The following is a 14,949-nucleotide window of genomic DNA, read 5'->3' as shown; positions in this document are numbered from 1 at the left end:
TAATTTATTTAATAGTGTATATAATAGTCATCTGGTGGAATTGAGCATCCTGAAGCAGTGTCACAACTGCCTCATGTATACAGATAACCCTCTCCTCTTACCGCTAGACACAAACACTTGTGAAAGATGCAAATACACAGCCAGAGTAGAGGCTAAGCGCTCTCAACCCATGACTGTAACAGACAGTCAAGAGGATAAGGGACACACTTGCATCACACCATCTGTCACACATGAATCTACAAAACAAGCACCGGCAAAACATATGCATAAATACACAAACACATATTCGGAGGCACTAGGTACCAATCTGAAAAAGAAACAGTGCCCTCCAAAGCAGACAAGCAAGCAACCTGCACCCCCAAACACAAGCCAGAAAACACACAATTCACCTCAGCAGTGTGCCTTACAACAGCCCTTAAGGCAAAACACCATACCTAACACGCTAGTAATAGGAGACTCTATAGTAAGGCACACGGATGTTCCACTCACCAGGCTGAACAAGGAGAAAGTTACTGTCAGCTGCCTGTCAGGTGCTCGGATCCGCCACATAACACAGGCACTTAGGTCACTCCAGAACAAGTACAAGTATGACGCTGTCATTGTACATGTTGGTGTGAATGATCTAAGACGTGCCTCCCTGGACTACATGAAAAGAGACATTGAGGAGCTCTCTGATCATGTAGCCCAAGCTGGTATGACCCTGACCTTGAGTAGCATACTACCTTCACCTAGGATGATACCACAATACAAAGACAAAATGATCAATTTCAACAACTGGCTAAGCTTCTGGTGTCATTCTAAGGGGATCCAGTGTCTGTCTGCCTGGGATGACATGATAGACAAGCCTCGCTGTTTTGCCAGAGATGGGTTGCACCTGTCAACCCTAGGTTTTCGAATACTGGCCAAGGCTCTTGCCGTTCCCATAGTGCCTTTTTAGGCAAGGCTCAAAGGACAAACCAACCACCGTAACCAGCACAGGTAACCAAAAACTAAGGGTAATGCCACTCAATGCCAGAAGTCTTAACCTCAAAATGCACACACTCGAGGCTCTCCTCAGCATCGAGAAAATTGATGTTTGTGCAGCGACGGAAACCTGGTTCAAGGCTCAAGAGAGCACCCCAGCACTGCCAGGTTACAATTCATATCATATCTTCCGGCCTTAATTACCGGATCGCAGTACAAAGGGCAGAGGTGTATCCATATTCATCAAGGATACCGATATCTCCAGGTTAGTAGCGCAGCATGATGCCCCAGAGATCATCCATGCGCAACTATCAACAGGCAAAACCACATTTCAAGTCGTAGCCGGTTATAGATTGCCCACCATGTCCCAAGATGCTCACTCTGCATTCCTTGAGACATTGGAAAATATAAAGGTCCTACCCAACACCATAATCTTGGGTGATTTCAACTACCCTGGTATAGACTGGGTGAACTACCAATGTTCCAACTCCTATGCTCAGCGATTCATAGAACTTATAAATTCAAATGCCCTTGAACAACTAGTATGTTCCCCCACTAGAGGGGACAACGTATTGGATTTAATCATCACAAATATGGGCGCCCATTGTACCATACCCGTTATCACCCCCTCCTTGGTCAGATCCGACCACAAACTGATAACCCTGGACATCCTCACTCCTCCACCTCCCCCAATCAAAGAAACCATAGTCAAAATCTTTTCCAAAACAAACTTCAAACTACTTGCATCAGAAGTGGAAAGCTTCACTATTCCCTTGCAGAAGGATAATGATATCCAGGATGCGGAATCCTACACCAAGGCACTCTATATGCATCTTCAGGATTGCATGGACCATGCTATCCCAAATAAAACCAAGAATCCTTCCTCAAGCAAGAAGAAACCAGTCTGGTGGACCCCGGCCATATGCAAACTTTACAATAAAAGGAGGAGACTTATACAAAAAAAGGCCAAATCTCAAGTAGAAAAATCATCCCTGATCAGCATTAGTAAGAAATTGAGGGCCCTCATCAAGTCAACTAAAGCTAATTTTGAAAAGAAAGTTGCCAAGGATGCCAAGGATAATCATAAGGCCTTCTATGGCTACGTCAAAAACCTAAATGGCAATGCTCAGGTCTGTTCTGAGCTAGTAAAAAATGGAACAAAATACACTGACACTTCTGACATTGCCAACATCTTGGCTGACAGGTTCAGTGCAAATCCCCCCCCCCACCACCACCACCACCTACAGGGCCTATTACCATGCTAGGGGATTGTGTAAGTCCAATTATTACTTATACATTGGTTAACAAGGCTCTATCTAAAGCTAAAAACACTGCCTCCATGGGACCAGATGGTGTCCCAGGCTGTGTCATACGCGAGCTCCAAAAGGAATTAACCCCGCATCTTAATATCCTGTTCAGTCTCAGCCTCTCCACAGGATATGTGCCCATAGAATGGCGCACGACAATGGTGGTCCCACTACACAAGGGTGGGGCCACAACTGACCCTGGGAACTACCGACCAATAAGCCTGACCAGTCTGATCTGTAAGGCTATGGAGCGAATCATTATGGAACTCATAAATGGAGAGATTGGGAACCTCCAGTCGCTGGACCCCACAGAGTTCGGCTTCGTCAAGGGCAGATCATGCCTCCTGAACCTGGTGGATTTCTTTGAGACAGTTACTCAGGCTATAGATAAGGGAAAGGAGGTACACACGGCTTAGCTTGACCTTGCTAAAGCATTTGACACCATTCCCCATTCAGGTATTATTGATAAGCTCACCAGCCTGGGCATAAACCCTTATGTCACAAGATGGATCACAAACTGGCTCTCAGACAGATCCCATAAAGTAAGAGTAGTGGGATCTATGTCCGAATCCAGACCAGTAATGAGTGGTGTGCCTCAGGGCTCTGTCCTGGGGCCCCTCCTGTTTGGCATATACTTCTCAGAAGTACAGGCAAGCACGGAAGGGCTGTGGCTGACTAAGTTTGCGGACGACTGCAAACTGAGTGCTATAATAGAGTCTCCGGTCGACATGGAGATCCTCTAGCCTAAATGAGGCTGATGCATGGTGTCAAAGCCATGGTCTCAAGCTAAATGTAAAAAAATGCGTAGTAATCCCCTTTGGAAAAAACAGAGTACCCACAAACTACAACATAGGAGGTAATCCCCTGAAATCTGAAGAAGAAATAAGGGATCTAGGGACCCAAGTAGATAGTCAGCTTTCCTTTGATAACCATGTTGCCAAAGTGGTTAGAAAATCCTTCTATGTGACCCATCTGATCACGAAAGGGTTCACATCAAGATCTAAGGATGTAATGGTGCACCTCTACTCTTCCCTCATCAGACCCATTATTGAGTACAATGCACCAATTGGAATGTACCTGGCTAGACATCTCCAGCAGCTGGAGAGACCACAAAGGTACCTAACCAAGAGGATTACTGGCCTCAAACAGTTGCCCTATGCAGCACGATTGAAAAAGCTAAGACTGTTCTCTACTGTATACCGCTTTCTCAGAGGCGATCTCTGTCTAAAGTACAGAGCCATGTCCAACCCAGAATTGTTGAACATGCGCCATCTTAGCAAAACCAAATCTACTCGAGCTACACGCTCTAGGGATATAAACCTCAACACAACAATGAATCGAACATGCTGGAGGGATGGATTCCCTTCGCAGAGACATCCCTTACTATGGAACAGGGTCCCGATCTACATAAGACAGAGCCCCTCACTATCACTCTTCAAGAGGAACCTTGATGAGTGAATGGGTAATAGAAAGTTCACACAGGGGATCACACCAACAGCACTACTAGATAGGGGCCAAGGGTACTAGCTGCTAGTACAAGGGTCTAGGGAACTACTAAAGGGGCGGTGAATACCGCACAACATGGCTGGGCTAATATATGCCTTCGGGCAGATAGCCCAGTAGCAACCTATGAACCTATGAACCTATAATTATGTCCTTTTTAGATGTGCATATGTTTTACAACATCTAACTACATAATTTCACATAGCCACTATCCTCATGCATCACAGATGCCTATAGCAGCAAGGCCATACACATGCTACGCACTTCATAGCTTTCCGTTATACTCCCACAATATTACCTACTGCAAAATTATACAATGAAATAAAAACTCATACATAACTTTATTACATCATTCCTCCTAAAAAATTACAGACACATTTATTTCATTTAAAAAGTAATGCCAGTTTGACTGCTTACACATATGTTTTTAGTTATGCATTGATAGCTGTTATTGCTTTACAATAAAAGTTCCAATAATTGTTTGCATTTTCCATATTCATCTTCTCCACAGGACATGTAATAAACACCTGCAGTTCCTGATTTCTAAAAATGACACCTTTGCTGAAAGTTAGCTTGGCCTGTAAACCACCTACAATGCATAGCTAATTTTTGGTATGATGTGGGTTCCAAACCACATAGGGGAACATATATCTCTGTACCTGTTGCCTTTGTTAAATTCCTGCATACAATTTTTGGAAGAACCACATTGCAATAGTTTATATTAATGTTTATGTTGTACATTATAATGACTCATTGAGATAGTCTTCAAATTTCTATGAATATGGCCATAATCCATAACACTTTGATAACATCAGCTTACTAATAACAGGGTTTGAAGAGCAGTATCTGCTTGTTGAAGAATAGCATGCACTGGCTAGTAGCTCATCTTGTAAGCTACCCTGCCATCATGTCTACATTTTGGAGTGCTGTCTGCTCAAATCCAGACGGGCCACATATATCAAAAACTGTTATCTTGCCTTACTAGAACCAAAACATTTATTTATACAACAATATTACACTTATTAATGTAACATATATTTTGAGTATAGTTGTGAATAACTCGGTTATTTGTCATAATCTACTACATATTTGTAATCCAAAACATTCCATTAACATCAGCCCTTTAACTGTGGGGCCAGTAAATCTTGTTAAATTCTGTTATATGTCTGAGCAATTATATGGTTAATATGCTATACTTTGTAAAAGTGCTATGAAGGTCTGTTTTCTCATGAAATATTAAAAGTTAATTGTAGAACAACATCATCCTCAAATTTTGAGGGAGTGGGGTGGGCAGACCAACAGGTGAAATGCAGAACAGGGAAGATGTATGTATTTTCCTAGTGATGTAAAATTTTGCAAGGAATATCATGGCCCTTACACACACCTTACTGTGTCCATTAAGTACAGAAACATGCATGGTTCTACTCACAGAAGCTATATTCATGTTACATGACATTGTCACACTGAAGAATTTATGCTCTCCAATATGGTTAATATTTCTGAACACAGTGATAACATGAATGTAATTGTCCAACTGTTTAGCTACATGAGCAGTGCAATTTTATACTTTGCAATCCTTAGCCAAGATTCTTATTAGTAGACCAACCCCCTTGCAGATGATATCATAACATAAACCCCAGGATTCAATAAAATCCATGTACACTCTATGTAGAGCCTACACACAATGTACCCATGTACATGGCCATGGCTTCCCCCTCAGCAGCGTGCCATGCATATTAATTATGGGTTGCTGCCAAGGGAAATCACAGTAGCATGGATACTGAATCCATGCAAGTAATAGTGGTCTGTCCAGAAAAATCCTGGACAGATGGTAACCACAGGACAATAAAAGTTTTTGTTTAATCTGCTATATATCTAAGAATAGAAACCAGATGTAATCAATTGTATTATAAATATTTTTTATTCTGCTTGTTTGCGTGGTGAGGTGCCACGCTTAGTGATGGTGAGCAGCACTTATACATACACAGCAGAAATGTGCTATATATCTAAAAATAGAAAACAGATGTAATCAACTGTATTTTTTTCTTTTTTTTTTTCCTTTTTTTAATCCACCTGTTTGCATGGCACAGCGCAGTGCATAGCAATGCCGAGCAGTACTTATACATACACAGCAGACATCTGCTATATATCCAAAAATAGAAACTGGATGTAATCAATTGTATTTTTTTCCTGCATAGTGATGCCGAGCAGCACTTATACATACACAGCAGACATCTGCTATATATCCAAAAATAGAAACTGGATGTAATCAATTGTATTATTTTTTTTTTATTCTGCTTGTTTCCGCAATGCGGCACAGCCTGGCACAGTGCTTAATGATGCCAAGCAGCACTTCTACATACACAACAGACATCTGATATATATCTAAAAATAGAAACTGAATGAAATCAATTGTATTTTTTTCCTGCATAGTGATGCCGAGCAACACTTATACATACACAGCAGACATCTGTTATATATCCAAAAATAGAAACCGGGTGTAATCAATTGTATTATTTGTTTTATTCTGCTTGTTTAGGCAGTGCGGCATGACCCGGCGTGGTACTTAATGATGCCAAGCAACATTTCTACATCCACAACAGACATCTGATATATATCTAAAAATAGAAACCGGATGTAATCAATTGTATTTTTTTTCCTGGATGTTTGTGTGGCGTGGCATGCGATGCTAACAGGCACCTTAGTAGTATATGTGAAGATATAGTGGTTTCCTCTGCTTTCCAAGTGGCTAGATAGGTTGCATGCTGACCTACAGTGTAGTAAGTCCTGGGCTCAAGTCCTGAGCAGTCATACCTTTTAAATTTATTGCTGTGAAAATGTGTCAGGTGACTGAAACATCAGTGTAATTTAAAATAAAAAAGTATTACATTTAGAAAAGCTGCACGATGCTAAGCACCTCTTAAACATGGTCAATGGTCTATTACTGTTTGCCCATTGCTAAGCTCTGCTTAAACATGGCTGTGGAGGTTTGAAAGTTGCATGATGTATAAGAGCAAGAATCCAGCCTATATAAAGGCAAATAGGTGGGAATTTCACGCCATTCATTGGAGTCTTCACTTGGCTGCTGATATGCCTGGTGGTGTTGGAGAAGGAGCCTGCTTTCAGCTGCAGAGGTGAGCTGTGCAAATTCCAAAGTGTTTGTTGGACTCCTGGAGAAGAACTATAAACTCTGTCTGCTGCAGGGTGATTACCAGGGCTCAAAATGTAAGTCTGAAGCCTGGGATCGGTTGGCTAGGGAACTAATCAGTGCTACTGGTATCCCCCATACTGGTGAGCAGTGTTGTCACCACTACAATGACCTGAAGTGTAGAAAGAGGGGAACATTGGATACCTGGGTCTAAGAAGCTCAGACTGGGCAGACCCCACAGATATGTAAGTATCTTTGGCAGTAGTTTTGAAATGCACAAGCTGAATCTGTACAAAACTGGTATGCATAATGGTTTGCATCTCTTACAATAGCTGCAGATGAGAGGGCTTGCAATATCCAGTCCTATGCAAGGTGCCTGGCCAGGATGAGACATGAGTTTAGTAAGTAGGGAAAAATCAAAATAATAACCTGATGCATAACGTACTTTTATAATAAATTATTTACAGAATTTGCAGTCTTAACAGTCAGGTATGAGATACCTGGGACATGTAATATGTTTTGTAATGTATCACGGCCTATCTGAAATGGTAAAGAAAGTTAAATCATGTAGACATCTATTACTATGTAGTATAGCTTCCAAACATCAGTTGATGTTGGGGTCTACCCAAAATAACAGTCATTGTTCTTGTCTGCTCATTGTGTGATATATGCTGTAGGTTGCACTCAGTTACTGGGGAGGGTATATGTGTTATTTCTTAGAAGTCTTACACAGCTATCCATGCTGTACATGTCAGACTTGAAGCAACAGTAATCAATAGATTTTAAAGGCTGATGGTGCTGTGATATGTAATGTTTTCAAATAATAAGTGTACACCATTTCTGTAGTCACTGCATGTATGTTCTAATCTGAGACCAGTCAACTGTAAAAAGTAAATGAATAAAGACTGCAGAAAAAAACTGTCTGAAATAAATGTAGTGCAATACCCATATTAAGGTTCATAGGTTCATAGGTTCATAGGTATGTACTAGGCTATTGGCCCTAGGGCCTATATAAGCCTAGCCAAATGGTACCCTGGCTTTTTCCACCCAAGAAAATTATTTTCCTGTGCTCCTGTCAAGCAGAGCCACAGAAGTGATCCCCGGGGTGAATTTCCTATCTCCCATCCAATCATCAAGATTTTTCTTGAAGAGTGCTAATGAGGAGCTTTGTTTGCTATAGATAGGTAGTTTGTTCCAGAGTATGGGAAGTCTCTGAAATAGGAATCTTTCCCTCCAGCATGTTCTGTTTATTGTGGTGACAAGGTTTAAGTCCCTACAGTGTAGCACGGAGGGATTGGGATTTCTTTACGTGGAGCATGTCCAACAGCTCTGGGTTTGACATAGCTTTGTATGTTAGGCAGAGATTGCCTCTGAGCTGGCGATATGGAACAGAGTAAAGCTGGAGTTTTTTTTAGATGGTCTGCGTAGGGTATCTGTTTGAGGCCAGTAATCCTCTTTGTGAGGTATTTCTATGGCCTTTCCAGTTGTTGTAGAGCTCTTGTGAGGTACATACCAAAAGGGGCATTGTACTCTATAATGGGTCTAATGAGTGATGAGCAGAGGGGGAACAATAACCTCTTTTTTCCTGGATAAATTCAAAAAAGGAATACTCTGTAGGGGTGAAGTGCCTTCACACAAATACGAATATCCAAAGAAAAAGAATGAAAGGCACACCACGACAATCGAAGCAAACCTCCAAAATTCAAAAAGTTTTATTCACCAGTAAGCGCTTTCACATCTCATATGACGCTTCTTCAGACTTTAAAACCAAATACACTGTAAGTGCTTAAATAGTCTACTCATCTAAAAGGACCAATGGCATTAACAAACTAATTAACATCAAAATATACTGAAATCCAAAACTACACTTAATCATGTGGATAAAATTGCTCAGAAAACTTTATAAAAAACATTTAAAAAGACATACATAAAAAAGAACATATGTATATATATGTGTTTATAAGTAACACAATATAGATACCTTTTTTAAAAAACCTATTAAAAACTAAATGAATATTACAGGCCATTAATGTCTAAGGGGTCTATCCTTGAGAAATGGTTTTAAGGAGACCCTATCATTTAAACCATGCCTAATATCTGCTTGAAATCTAATTATCCACCTATTTTCTTCTTTCTCTGTGAAATTATTCACATTCCCTAGTCTCTCTGTGGTATGTATAAGTTCTAGGACTAAAAATTTGAACTTATGCGTGGTGTCAGTTTGTAATACATGTTTGGCAATAGCATTGGTTTCATTCTCCTTGTTTATAGCATAGATATGCTCTCGAATTCTTTCCCTTAAACTTCTATTAGTTTTTCCCACATAGAAACTACCACATTTCTGGCAGACCCCTAGATATACAACGTTCCTAGATGTACAGCTAGCATAGAAATCAAATACATATGTTATGTGAGTGTCTGGATGTTCAAAGGTATTAGTACCCAAAATATATTAACATTGGTTACAATTATAACAAGGATACGTCCCCTTTTTGTTAGAGACAGGTTTTCTTGCCTCATTGTGTTCATAGCATAATAGCCTTTTTAAAGACTTAGTATTTTTATAACTAAAACTCGGTTGTTGACCCACTGCTTCATCAATATCTTCATCTAATGTTAAAATATTCCAATTCTTCTTAATAACATTTGTTATCTTTTTATTTTGATTGGTAAATGGAATAGTTACCCTATTCTTCCTGGTATTATTACTTCTCTTATATAATGCCTCATCTACACAGCTGTTCCTATTAATATATGGGTGTCCATCAGTTCCACGATCAATCTGATGTACCTTCTCAATTTCCTTTTTATGATAACCCCTTTCTAAAAAATCTCTCTGTATATTTCCTATAGCTATATCATAACTCTCATCTTTACTAGTTAGTCTAGAGCATCTCAGTGCCTGGTTTCTTATCACATTTTTATGTATATGAGGTGGATGCATGCTGTCTCTATGTAGAAATGCATTCCTCCTACAAGGTTTCCTGTAAACCACAGTGTGTATTACTTCTGCTTCTTTGGTTAATAATACATCCAGGAACTCAATCGAGTCCATAGAAAACTTACTAGTAAATACTAGTAAATTAGTGGTGCCATTAATATATGTGATAAAATCTTTCAGTGTATCTAAACCACCTCCCCAAACTAGAAAGAGGTCATCCACAAATCTTTTATAATACTTGATAGAATGTAAAAAGTTAACATTATCTAGAACATATGTATATTCCCAATATGCAAGAACTAGGTTTGCATAAGAGTTGGCACATGGTGTGCCCATTGCCACACCAGTTGTTTGTAGGAAATATTTCCCATCAAATGTAAACACATTATTATTAAGAACCAACTCAAGCAGCATAGTAATTCTTATAACACGGTCTCTGGGTATCCCTTTCCTAATCAAATATAACCTTAAATAATCTATTCCTATATCATTAGGAATGCTGGTGAACAGAGATTTAATATCCAAGGTTACCAAGTAGTCAGTCTCAGTTAGATGTTTGGTATTATTCAACACAGACAATGTTTCAAGAAATTGTTTAGTATCCCTGAGAATAGATGATGTTAATTCTACTACTGGTCTCAGTTGTTTTTCTAAGTATATAGACATACTTTCAGTTAGCCATCCTTTCCCAGAGACAATTGGTCTCAGTGGAGGGTTAATAAAATCCTTGTGAATTTTCGGTAAACCTCTAAAAATAGGTATCAGAGGTTTATCTATCAAAAAGTATTTATATAAATTATTATCAAAAATACCACTTAATAACATATCATATAAGTTGGCATATACATCTTTTATCATCACATTCAATTCTGTAGGTGTTAAACAATGATAAGTAGATTCATCTGATAACATTTCCTCAATTCCAGTATGATAGATAATTCTATCTAATATCACAATAGCCCCTCCTTTGTCAGCTGGTCGAATGACTATATCATTATTGCTTTGAAGGTTATGTAAGGCTTGGAACTCTTGTTTACTCAAATTAAAAAACTTTGGTTTCGGTTTATTCTGTTTATCATTAAACATTGCTAACAAATCAGTAACACAAGCTTTCTCAAAGCATTCCAGGTGTGAATGTAACTGTGGTATAAAGGTGGATGGTTTTGAAAACATATGCAAATTATCCCTGTTCTGAGTATGTTCATTTTTATATAACAACTCTCACGCTATTTTCCTAGTAAACTGCTGAATATCAATTATAACATTGCTCACATCAACTGACTGCGAGGGAATAAAGGAAAGCCCTTTATTCAAGACTGTTATTTCTTCAGATGTTAAAATGTACCTTGAGAGATTAACTACTAAGTCCTCTGTGTGGGTTTCAATACCTTCTTCTGAAACTCGAGCGGTTCCTCTGATGTCTTCCTCTTCCTTCCCTTGTGGAACTGATTCCAATCTTGTCTGTTCGTCGCATTGAATGCTAAAGGAAAATGGAGTTCATCGTTGACATCCACATCTTCTTGTGCGTTAATTTCTAACACAGGAACGGTCTTTCTATGAACGGTTGGTTCATTCACTACATTGGAAGCAGCATTCGCTTCTCTTTGCAACTGCATACCAATCCCCTTCTCCCTCCTGGTGCTGTTGGGCAGAGGTGACGATCTGACGTCACCTCCGCCCAACAGCACCAGGAGGGAGAAGGAGATTGGTATGCAGTCGCAAAGAGAAGCGAATGCTGCTTCCAACGTAGTGAACGAACCAACCATTCGTAGAAAGACCGTTCCTGTGTTAGAAATTAATGCACAAGAAGATGTGGATGTCAACGATGAACTCCATTTTCCTTTAGAATTCAATGCGACGAACAGACAAGATTGGAATCAGTTCCACAAGGGAAGGAAGAGGAAGACATCAGAGGAACCGCTCGAGTTTTAGAAGAAGGTATTGAAACCCACACAGAGGACTTAGTAGTTAATCTCTCAAGGTACATTTTAACATCTGAAGAAATAACAGTCTTGAATAAAAGGCTTTCCTTTATTCCCTCGCAGTCAGTTGATGTGAGCATTGTTATAATTGATATTAAGCAGTTTACTAGGAAAATAGCGTTAGAGTTGTTATATAAAAATGAACATACTCAGAACAGGGATAATTTGCATATGTTTTCAAAACCATCCACCTTTATACCACAGTTACATTCACACCTGGAATGCTTTGAGAAAGCTTGTGTTACTGATTTGTTAGCAATGTTTAATGATAAACAGAATAAACCGAAACCAAAGTTTTTTAATTTGAGTAAACAAGAGTTCCAAGCCTTACATAACCTTCAAAGCAATAATGATATAGTCATTCGACCAGCTGACAAAGGAGGGGCTATTGTGATATTAGATAGAATTATCTATCATACTGGAATTGAGGAAATGTTATCAGATGAATCTACTTATCATTGTTTAACACCTACAGAACTGAATGTGATGATAAAAGATGTATATGCCAACGTATATGATATGTTATTAAGAGGTATTTTTGATAATAATTTATATAAATACTTTTTGATAGATAAACCTCTGATACCTATTTTTAGAGGTTTACCGAAAATTCACAAGGATTTTATTAACCCTCCACTGAGACCAATTGTCTCTGGGAAAGGATGGCTAACTGAAAGTATGTCTATATACTTAGAAAAACAACTGAGACCAGTAGTAGAATTAACATCATCTATTCTCAGGGATACTAAACAATTTCTTGAAACATTGTCTGTGTTGAATAATACCAAACATCTAACTGAGACTGACTACTTGGTAACCTTGGATATTAAATGTCTGTTCACCAGCATTCCTAATGATATAGGAATAGATTATTTAAAGTTATATTTGATTAGGAAAGGGATACCCAGAGACCGTGTTATAAGAATTACTATGCTGCTTGAGTTGGTTCTTAATAATAATGTGTTTACATTTGATGGGAAATATTTCCTACAAACAACTGGTGTGGCAATGGGCACACCATGTGCCAACTCTTATGCAAACCTAGTTCTTGCATATTGGGAATATACATATGTTCTAGATAATGTTAAATTTTTACATTCTATCAAGTATTGTAAAAGATTTGTGGATGACCTCTTTCTAGTTTGGAGAGGTGGTTTAGATACACTGAAAGATTTTATCACATATATTAATGGCACCACTAATTTACTAGTATTTACTAGTAGGTTTTCTATGGACTCGATTGAGTTCCTGGATGTATTATTAACCAAAGAAGCAGAAGTAATACACACTGTGGTTTACAGGAAACCTTGTAGGAGGAATGCGTTTCTACATAGAGACAGCATGCATCCACTTCATATACATAAAAATGTGATAAGAAACCAGGCACTGAGATGCTCTAGACTAACTAGTAAAGATGAGAGTTATGGTATAGCTATAGGAAATATACAGAGAGATTTTTTAGAAAGGGGTTATCAAAAAGGAAATTGAGAAGGTACATCAGATTGATCGTGGGACTGATGGACACCCATATATTAATAGGAACAGCTGTGTAGATGAGGCATTATATAAGAGAAGTAATAATACCAGGAAGAATAGGGTAACTATTCCATTTACCAATCAAAATAAAAAGATAACAAATGTTATTAAGAAGAATTGGAATATTTTAACGTTAGATGAAGATATTGGTGAAGCAGTGGGTCAACAACCAAGTTTTAGTTATAAAAATACTAAGTCTTTAAAAAGGCTATTATGCTATGAACACAATGAGGCAAGAAAACCTGTCTCTAACAAAAAGGGGACGTATCCTTGTTATAATTGTACCAATGTCAATATATTTTGGGTACTAATACCTTTGAACATCCAGACACTCACATAACATATGTATTTGATTTCTATGCTAGCTGTACATCTAGGAACGTTGTATATCTAGGGGTCTGCCAGAAATATGGTAGTTTCTATGTGGGAAAAACTAATAGAAGTTTAAGGGAAAGAACCGAGCATATCTATGCTATAAACAAGGAGAATGAAACCAATGCTATTGCCAAACGTGTATTACAAACTGACACCACGCATAAGTTCAAATTTTTAGTCCTAGAACTTATACATACCACAGAGAGACTAGGAATGTGAATAATTTCACAGAGAAAGAAGAAAATAGGTGGATAATTAGATTTCAAGCAGATATTAGGCATGGTTTAAATGATAGGGTCTCCTTAAAACCATTTCTCAAGGATAGACCCCTTAGACATTAATGGCCTGTAATATTCATTTAGTTTTTAATAGGTTTTTAAAAAGGTATCTATATTGTGTTACTTATAAACACATATATATACATATGTTCTTTATGTATGTCTTTAAATGTTTTTTATAAAGTTTTCTGAATTTTATCCACATGATTAAGTGTAGTTTTGGATTTCAGTATATTTTGATGTTAATTAGTTTGTTAATGCCATTGGTCCTTTTAGATGAGTAGACTATTTAAGCACTTACAGTGTATTTGGTTTTAAAGTCTGAAGAAGCATATGAGACGGAAAGCTACTGGTGAATAAAACTTTTTGAATTTTGGAGGTTTGCTTCGATTGTCATGGTGTGCCTTTCATTCTTTTTCTTTGGATATTCTTTTTTCCTGGATGAGAAACCTTTTGTGATGAGGTGTGCCATGTAGAAGGATTTCCTGACTACTGTGGCGATGTGATTATCAAAGGAGAGACTACTGTCCACCTGTGTCCCAAGGTCTCGTATCACACTTTCAGTGTTAAGTAGATTACCGTCTATGTGATAGTTCATGGGTACAGAGTTTTTACCAAAGGGGATGACAATGCACTTTTTTGCATTGAGCTTGAGGCCATGGCTTTGACACCAGGCATCTGTCTCAGTGAGGCCCTTTTGTAGGATGTCCACATCGTTAGGAGATTTGATTATGGCTCCTAATTTGCAGTCATCTATGAATTTTGTTAGCCAAAGACCTTCAGTGTTATCCTGTACTTCAGAGAAGTAGATACCAAACAGGGGAGGACCTAGGACTGAAACCTGTGGTACTCCACTTGTCACTGGTCTGAAGTTGGATTTAGAGTCTGCTACTTTCACAGTGTGGGTTCGGTCAGT

The sequence above is a fragment of the Protopterus annectens genome, chromosome 15.part0, assembly GCF_019279795.1.
Source record: "Protopterus annectens isolate FY-2018-M chromosome 15.part0, PAN1.0, whole genome shotgun sequence".
NCBI classification, from domain to species: Eukaryota; Metazoa; Chordata; order Ceratodontiformes; family Protopteridae; genus Protopterus; species Protopterus annectens.
This window is presented reverse-complemented; position numbering follows the sequence as displayed.